Source organism: Trachypithecus francoisi, unplaced genomic scaffold (genome assembly GCF_009764315.1).
Source record: "Trachypithecus francoisi isolate TF-2019V2 unplaced genomic scaffold, Tfra_2.0 Lachesis_group17, whole genome shotgun sequence".
Taxonomy (NCBI): Eukaryota; Metazoa; Chordata; class Mammalia; order Primates; family Cercopithecidae; genus Trachypithecus; species Trachypithecus francoisi.
The window spans coordinates 7,487,247-7,496,825 of NW_022681462.1; the positions used below are offsets into that span (position 1 = coordinate 7,487,247).

The 9,579-nt window shown below is 34.0% G+C and overlaps 1 non-coding gene across 1 annotated transcript; it reads left to right on the forward strand.

The window, feature by feature from the left end:
* The first annotated feature begins 5,249 nt into the window (after positions 1-5,249).
* On the forward strand, positions 5,250-5,314 carry LOC117063157. The gene has a single exon (XR_004428771.1). It is a non-coding gene; the product is annotated as a small nucleolar RNA SNORD78 (small nucleolar RNA).
* Positions 5,315-9,579: the final 4,265 nt, after the last annotated feature.

Genomic DNA, 9,579 nt, shown 5'->3' on the forward strand with positions numbered 1-9,579 from the left:
GGATTTTTTCCCATTTAGATAATCAAATTTAAAAATCAATAGTGTGTATTTTAATGAAGAATCTATTTTAAAGTTAATCTTCTAAAAACACCATAGCAGATTCTTAACTTATACCTGAAACATAGACAGAAAAAGTTCGGCAATGTAGCAATCAGACAATCAGTCATTAGATAATTGTTATTTTTCTTTAACTTATTTATGAGGCCACACATAAAAAGGAGCAAAGAATCTTACAGGAACATCCTGTAAAGAGTATCGAAGGAGGTGGGCCTAAGATTTAAACTGATGAATCCTCAAATGATTTTATTAAAATCTAAAGGTTTCATAATTTATAAAGAGGATTTTTTAATTACTAAAAGCACAATAATCATTTCCAGCTGAGGCAAGACATCACCTTCTCTCATACAACTAAGCACAAACTAGTTTGAAGAGACAAAGATTCCAAAAAGTACATGTGTACATGGTTGCGTTTTCTACAAGGGGTCCCAAAAGCCTCCCCTTCTCAGTGCACGAAGAAAACAGCCCCACTTGTCAGTTTGCCAATGATGTGAGACCTCCCTGTTCAATAAGGTAGCTTCATCCTTTCTTTATTCAAACAAGACAAGTTTGCTGGACATGGGAGAAAGTGAGATGAAAAAGACTGTATATCTACTTTCCATTTGGTGGAGGGAGCAAGCAAGGCTTAAGAGAAAATGTCAGAAGCCTGTTAAAAGACAGAATCCTATACCTCACCAAAGAGCTACTGCAGATATACAAAGATGACAGGGACCTGCATTCATTCTAACAGAGAGGACTGTAGGCTGGGGTGCAAGAGGATCTTCAGTCCTACTGTGACCTCCAACTTTTCCTTCTACCTGTGGCTTCTTCCAATCTCATCTCCAGCTCTCTCGTTTGGGATATTTAACTTTTAAGAAACTGCTGGTTTCCATAACAGCTATTCTATTTCACATGGACACCAAGAACACACAGAGTTCTAGTTGTTCCATATCCTCACCAATATTTGATATTTTAGTATTTTTCATTTCAAGCATTCGAATGAGGTGTTGTCGCATCACACTGTAGTTTCCATTTGCATTTTTCCAGTGATTCAGTGGCACCAAACAACTTTTCATATGTGCTGTGGGAATTCTTATACAAAGATCTGGTAAAATGTTCAAGTCTTTCATCCATGTTTTACTTGTGTTGTTTTTCTTTTCATAATTAAGTTATAGGTGTTCTTCATATAACCTTAATAAAAGCGAATTGTCAGACACATGTTTTAAAAATACGTTTTCCAAATCTGTGGCTTGACTTTCACTATTGTAATATTGTTTTTTGATAAGCAAAATATTTATATTTTAGCTAAGTCCAATTAACTTTTTCTGTTTATTATTAGTGACTCTTGATCTCACCTAAGAAATGTTTTCCAACCCAAAACTTGTGAACATATTTTATTCTAGAATATTTATAGATTTAACTTTTACATTTAGGCCTGTGAACCATCTCAAATTACTTTTTTATATGTGATATGAGAAAATTTCAAATTTTTTCCATATAGTTATCCAGTTTTTCCACCATTATTTACTGAAAATAATCTCCTTTCTCAGATTAAGTTTGACAAAAATCAGCCGATTACATGTGTGGAGATCTAGGCCTAGAATATCTATTTTGTGCTATTGGTATTTTTTTTTATCCTAACTCCAACAGCATCATGTCTTACTTATTCTAGTTTTACAATATGTACTAAAATCTGGTACTAAAATCCTCCAATTTTGTGTTTCTCCTTCAAGATTGTGTTGGCTAGTCAAGAGCCACATAATGAAGTTTTCATTTTTAAATAAGTTTCTTCAATCTACATATCAATTTCTGCAGAAAATTCTGCTGTAATTTGTGTTGGAATTGCCTTGAAATTATAGATAAATTTAGGAGAAATGACATCTCAATAAAATCAAGTTTGCCAATCTTTAATTAAATTAACATATTTTTCTGAGTTTTTTTTAACATCTTTAATTTCAAACTATCAAAGAAGTTTTATATTTTGTCGTATGGAATTGTTACATGTTTGTTAATATCTTCCTGCACTTTTAATTTTTGCAACTATTATAAATAATAATTTTCTAAATTTGGGTTTCCAGGTTTTGTTTTTTGGGGGCTATTCTATGGATATGCATTGATATTTTTACATTTACTTTATATCCTTTACATCCAGCAATATTGCTAATTTATCATTTCTAGTAGTTTCTTTATAGATGGCTTTGGTTTACATTTTTGATACATTCAATTATGTCATTATAGGAATATAGTTTTATTTTTCCTTTTATTTATATATGCTCTTTCTTTCATCTTTCATTCATTCTTTCTTCTTTTTTCATCTTTTCCTATTACTTTTTATAGTACTAGTGAGGACCTGCAGGACGATATTTTTAGAACATTAACGGTAAAATTGGAACTTTTTTCTTCCCAATACAGGAGGGAAAATTTTTGTCATCTGTTTTGTCATCATTAAATATAATATTACCTGTATTCCCTGTAGGTTTTCCATAAATGCCTTTGTCATTTTAAGAAAGTTTCTTTCTATTTCTAGTGTGCTAATATCATTTCTATAGCTAATTGATTTTTAATTCTAATTGAATAACTTTTCTTAATTGAGATGATTATATTTTCTTTATTATGTGTATTCATAGATGGTGATGATTGATTTATGAATGTTAATCTAATCTTTCTCTCTTAGTATAAAACTCATTTAATCATGATTTCAAGTATATTGATCAATTTAATTTGCTAATACTTATAAAGGAATTTTGGAATGATGGTGCATTAGTCAGTTTTCACACTGACTGAAACTGGGTCTTTTATAAACAAAAGATATTTAATTGACTCACTGTTCTGCATGGCTGGAGAGGCCTCAGGAAACTTACAACCATGGCCAAAGGCAAAGGAGAAACAGGCACCCTCTTACATGGTAGCAGGAGAGATAGCGAGCCATAAGGGGAAATCCCAGACACTTATCAAACAACCAGATCTCATGAGAACTTCCCTACTATCAGGAGAATAGCATGTGGGAAACTGTCCTCATGATCCAATCACTTCCTACCAGGTCCCTACCTCAACACATGGGGAGTACAATTTAGATAAGATTTGAGTGGGGACACAGAGGCAAACCGTATCAGATGCATATTGTTTTTTCTTTTTTCCTTTTAACGTCTTTGTCAAGATTGTACTGGTTTATGAAGTGAATGTGAATACATCTTCTCTTCTATTTTCTGAAATATATAAGATTGGCATTTTCTTTTTAAAAAAATTTGTTTTAGGGGTAGCTTCCTATTTATGCTCACATCTTTCCCATCTAATTATTTAGCTGTTCATCTCCAAGTTCATGTGCAGGTTTCTAATAGGTATTTAGAATCATTGCTTGATAATTTAAACATCTAGTTCAACTGTGGCTTGGCTCCTATAAGCTCTTTTATTTCTTGAAAATGGGCAATGCTTTCCTACCTTTTTGCTTGTCTAGTACTTTCTGTTATTATATGCTGGACATTATGCATGATACATCATAGACTGTGGATTAAGCTATCTTTCTGCTTTGGAGGCATTTGATTACAGGTGGATTGTTTTATTTTCTTCAGCCTTGTTTTCTGTCTTTTTAATGATGAGTTATTTCAGTTTTGCCCTTAGTTCTAGAGCAAAGAACTTGCCAAAGATAGTTTAAAGTAGTCAGAATTAGATCTTTATTCTAAATGCATGCCTGTTTGAGGGTTTCAACTGAATGCCTGGCTTAGCTGCTAAGGAGTTTGGACTCTAGTTGAGTCAAAACTTTATCATCTACACAACTTTTCGGGCACTATCTTTGTGGAAATGTCTGCTGAAAAATCTCTGCTGAGCTGTCAGCCCCTCATCCTGCTATTATGCCTTAATGGAATTTCACTTTGCACCCCAAGAATCAGAGGATAACTCCTTTGCAGATTTACAGATAGTGAGGCCTATGGCTACCTTCCCCCTGCTAATATGCTCCACAAATTCCAGCCATGTTAGCAGCCCCCAAACACCAAACTCTTTATTTACTCTACCCAGTGAGAATTCTCCTTCCTACTTTCAAGCATCGGACATTGCCCCAGGCAGAAAGCCTTGACAAATAGAATGCTTCCCCTCCACTCCCAAGAGGATCTCAGCCTTACAATGGCTGCTATCCAATAGCTATAAATATTTGCTTCACAGAATTGGTCTAGCTTTATAGTTGCTTAGATAATAAGTTAGGTCTAACACTAGCTTCTTTAATGATACTGGGACTAGAAGTCCTGGCTTTTTCTAGATAGCTTATATTCATCATTCAAGATAGCAGCTTTAGCTGGGACACTTTTCCCACCTCTGGATGAGAAGTCCCAGTCATAATGCCATCTAATTGTTTATAATTCTACCACTATAGCATCTAACCCATTTTTTCTGTGTTTATTTATTTAACTATTTGTCTTCACCAATCGATTGTAATCTGGTGAATGCATTGCCACCTCTATCTACCTAATTAATATACTCTTAGGAGCTTATCAAAATACATGACACATGGTGGGCATTCAACAAATACATCCTAAATAAGTGATTAATTAATATGTTCATTTCAACATTTCCATCTGCCTTTCACAGCAGATGTCTTCATTATTTATTTTTGGTAAAAATAATTAAATAGTCATTTTGTAAATAGTCATGAATATTTATTATACTTCAAATATGTTCCAGAGCATGACATTTTCAAGGAAGTATACATGAGGGTTTATTACTTTATTGAGAATAAAGTCTATAGGGGCAGGCAATTTACAGTACAGTGTGATAGAAATCTAAAAAGATGCCAAAGAGTTGGTCAGGTAATGTTATGCTATGCCAATAAGTTCTAATATTAGTATTCACATAACTAATTTTCATAGTCCTGAAATCATCTGACATTTTCTTCCCTTTGAACTATTTATTTTCAGGATGGTAAACTTTTTATTCACACATAATAACTATTTTTAGGAATAAGAAGGTCAGAAGCACTAAATTTCTTCATCCCTTTCCTACCACATGTTTAGAATTCACAAACCAGCTTAACAGCTTAATAAAAGATTGAATTCTCCTTCTTCTCCTTCCTCGAAATCTTCTCAAGACATCTAAAAAGCATTTCCTAGGTTTAATGTCAAAATAGAAACTAGCAATTCAGGGCTGAACTCCTAGGAGTCCTCATTCTCTGTGAGCTCTGGAACCAGGCTCTATTTTGAAAATTATGGAAAATCGAAGTTTCTCTGTAATGATGTTGGTCAAATATCTGACCTGAAATGGTTATATAGACAAAATTAATACTGAAGAAAAGAAGTTTCTCATAAAATGAGAAGACATTAAACAATACTCTGATGGTAAGGATTTCACCTAAGAATGTATGGTTTTGATCTCTTGGAACAAAATTGACATTGAACTAAGACATGCCAACCACACAGGAGTGGCATGGGTTTTAGTCACGGTGTCTTGAGTTTAATGAATTACAATAGAAAGCCTGTGTCACTCGGCTCCACAAATCCCACCACCATGAAAAGTTTCCAGGGGTTGGTAGAGTATGTTTGTCCTCTTTTGCTTGCAACCCTGGTAAACTGCTCAAGAAGAATTTTCTTATTCCAGATGAGAACAAATAATGCCCTTTCTCTTCTAGACAAGTGACTATTTATTCCCCCCAAACCACAGATGCACAGAATAGTGATAAAAGTACAAACTTATATGCTGCCTCCTATTGAAACTTCCAAAGACCAAAAAAGGGGGAAAAATGTGAGGGGGCTTAGCCAAAAGACTTATTGAAGCTATATAGATTATCTTACATTCAGGCAATATATGATGCTGGTGTTGGGCTGAGGAGGTTAAATATTATTCTGATACACGACGATGCTGGAGTAGGGTTGGAGGTAAGTATTGCACTAATAGTTGCATATTCTCAGAAATCTGGGTCCTTTGAGGTCTGGCCAGAAAAGGAATAGCAGTTCTGTCAGAGGACACAATAATTGCAAGAAGAGTAGCACAGACTAGGTGCATATTCTGATGCCAGAAGACCTTTTCAGACAAGGTCAGCATGTGACAGAAATGGCTTTTAATACAGGACAGTCCGGATTCCCAATTGTGTTGACATGTTGGGCTACCCAAGCACATCACAGGTACAAAGGAATTAGGGTGCTGGGGCTCATTTGGGCTAAATTACTCACAGGTGCTTTTAACAAAAGTGGCAGATTGAACTTACACATTTACCTCTATATCCTCCCTAAATCCCATGAAATGACCAAAAGCACGTGAAATAAACCCAAAAGACCAAAGAATTGAATAGGAGATGACAGCGACCCAATTTTAGACCTGAAAAACAAATGAGCAAGTGGTTTCTCATTGAACAAACCAAACAGAAAAATAAAAACAGAATATGCAAAGCAGCAAAAAAATAAATAAATAAAGCAAGCCAATTCACATTATAGAACACCAAAGTTTAGAATTTGCAGATACTCGTGAGTTCTGAAAGTTAGGGTTCCCTTGGGGATGAAAATCACAAGAGCAAAGAATTTTGTGTTTTGAAAACAGGTATTTCCATTGTGTCTAAAACAGTGTTTGGCATATTGTTAGTACTTGGTAAATATTTGTTGAAGGAATGAATTAATAAATTCAAGTCTTTGTAAAGAACAGCTAGACCTCCACCACTTTATAGGACTGTAAGTTTAATTACTGAAGAGATAGAACAGAAGGGCTCTGGGTTTAGAAACATCAGATACAGCAGAGGATGAGGGTAAAGAAAAAATTTGTGTCTGTACCTTAAAGGATGAGAACCAGCCCTCTCTGTTTGCCCCTGAGAATGCTACAGGTTTATTCTCTGGGAAAACAGTTTTAAGAGAAGAGATCTACAGATTCTGACAGAAATTCCTAAATAAGCTGCACAGACAAACCTACCCATAATGAATCTCAACAAACATATTTTCCTCTCTCTTTTTCTTACACCCCCCCCTTTAAACAAGTTTAGTGACTCACTATTAAAGTCATGGATTACTACACATTTGAGAAAAGTCCCTAAAATGACAGAGATCAATTTTAAAAAAAAAACAAACAAACAAACAAACAAAAAACAAGACAGGAAAAATAGGAAAGAAACTTGGAAAATAGAGACAGTGTGGAAGGCTGAATACAATTAGCAGGGGAAAAATAACCCATCCATGTTATGCTCAGAGAAATAATTGAGGTTGCTGTTTCCACAAAAGAAGAGATGATTACACAAAAGGCAACATTTAGAGGAAAAAAAAAAAAAGGAGTACTCTTGAAACAAAATACAAACATGGCAAAGGAAAATAAAAATTCAATAGAAGTTTTAGAAAATTGACCAAATCTCAAAAGAAGACCCAAAATACAGAAAGGAAAGGAAAGGAAAGGAAAAGGAAAGGAAAAGGAAAAGGAAAGGGAAGGGAAAGGGAAAGGAAAGGAAAAGGAAAGGGAAGGGAAAAGGAAAGGGAAAGGAAAGGAAAAGGAAAAGGAAAAGGAAAAGGAAAGGCAAGGCAACGCAAAGGAAAAGGGAAAGGGAAAGGGAAAGGAAAAGAAGGAAAAGGAAAAGAAAGGAAGGGAAAGGAGGGAGGGAAGGAAGGAAAGAGAAAAAATAAAGAGAAAGAAAGAAGGAAGAAAGAAGGAAAGAAGGAAGGAAAGGAGTGAGAAAGAAAGAAAGAAGAAAGAAGAAAAGAAAGAAAGAAGAAAGAAAGAAAGAAGGAAGAAGGAAGGAAGGAAGGAAGGAAGAGAAAGAGAAAGAGAAAGAGAAAGAGAAAGAGAAAGGGAAAGGAAAGGAAAAGGAAGAAAGGAAGGAAGGAAGGAAGAAAGGAAGGAAAAAAGAAAAGGGAAAAGGAAAAGGAAGAAAGGAAGGAAGGAAGAGAAAGAGAAAGAGAAAGGGAAAGGGAAAGCGAAAGGGAAAGCAAAAGGAAAGAAGGAAAGGAAGGAAGGAGAAAGAAAAGAAAGAAAGAAGAAAAAAGAAAGCAAGGAAAAAATGAAAGAAGGAAGGAAGGAAGAAGAAAGAGAGGAAGGAACTGATGTGTTTGAATATATAGAGAGAAAATTTTCAAATGTTTGAGAATTTAGAATTACCGATAGGTAGATAGAAGCCTAAGCAAAAGTTAAAAAGAGATAATTATTAACTCCAGGAAAAGCAAGAAATAAAATACTCTTTTCTACATAGTGTAAATCCAGATGTTCTCAAGTCATAAAAAGTCCCATCTGCAGATAATATTTACATGATCATAAGGGTGCGCACACTGAATATTGATCAAGCCACATATGATGTAACTCTATCGATTATATTAGAGAATATGTGCCTGTGTGTTTGGAAAGAGGACTGAAAGATGCTTCCCGAGTCTTCATTTTTCACAATAGAAAAGAAATAGATATTTCATAAAATTGACTAAATATAAAATTTGCCCACAAGCATCCTACATAGAAATAAGAAAGTATATAATCTAGAAAAGTTTTTTAAATGATAAAAAAAAATCTCCTCTGAGGAATGGGAGTTTGTGTGACTTGCAAAGTACAGTAAAAGGACTACTTATTTTGGCTATGAGCCTTGCAGAATTATTTGATTAGTGATACTCCATGCAAGTATTTCTTTGATATAAACAAAACCAAACTTAAATAACTCGCTAATTCTTTTGTAATAAATCCTAAAAATGACATTTATTAAATATATCTGTTGTATAAATTCATCATCTTTTGTACTAGCCAACCTTACTTCAATGGCCTTAGGGGAAGTCTTAGAGGCACCTGAACAAGACACGGCTATCAGATAGCCTTTTTAATACATAATTTTCAGTAAAATGACAAATCCATAACAAACTGTTTAATATGCTCCCACATGTGAGAGAAAAAAACTGATACATTACACACACAAACACTTGCGTGCTTGCTTGCAGGCACACAGATACTTGTTTATATACTCATAGAAATATTTTAGAAATAACAGCAAGAACTTATAAGCCTGATCAATTTCTCAAGTTAGACTTAGATCCTAGCGTTCAGGGAGACATACTATATTACATAACTTTATTACAGTTTGGATTTGTTGTTTAATGTGTGCATATATTAGCTTTTTAATCTAAACAAGTCTCTACTTTTAAAAAATAAGTTTATAGAAAGTTGGAGAGAAAAAATAATGTAATGTACGCAAGACATACAATCACTTCTATTTTTCTTTCTCTCTTATTTATCTATTGAATACATTTCAGTACAATTGTCCTCTATTACAGATTATTTTTGAAGAATGCATTTGTGACTAATGTACAAAATAGCAAATCTGAAGAAAAAATTAAATTCATCAATATGGGTGCATTTTTTCCTTCTCTCCCTTCTTAATTCCATGAAAACATGTTTGGCAAATTTGTTTACAATATGTAACTTTATATTCACTATTTGAAACTCCATGTTTCTGTGGATTCTATCTTATAGGATCTATGTAATGTTATATTATGTTCATACACAATGTCTCTTGTAACCATTTCCCTACTACAATTTGACTTTTTCAAACTAATATTCTCAATTTTTTAGCCTTGCGTAGTTTGAGTTCTGTTTTCTGTCAGCTTACCAGTA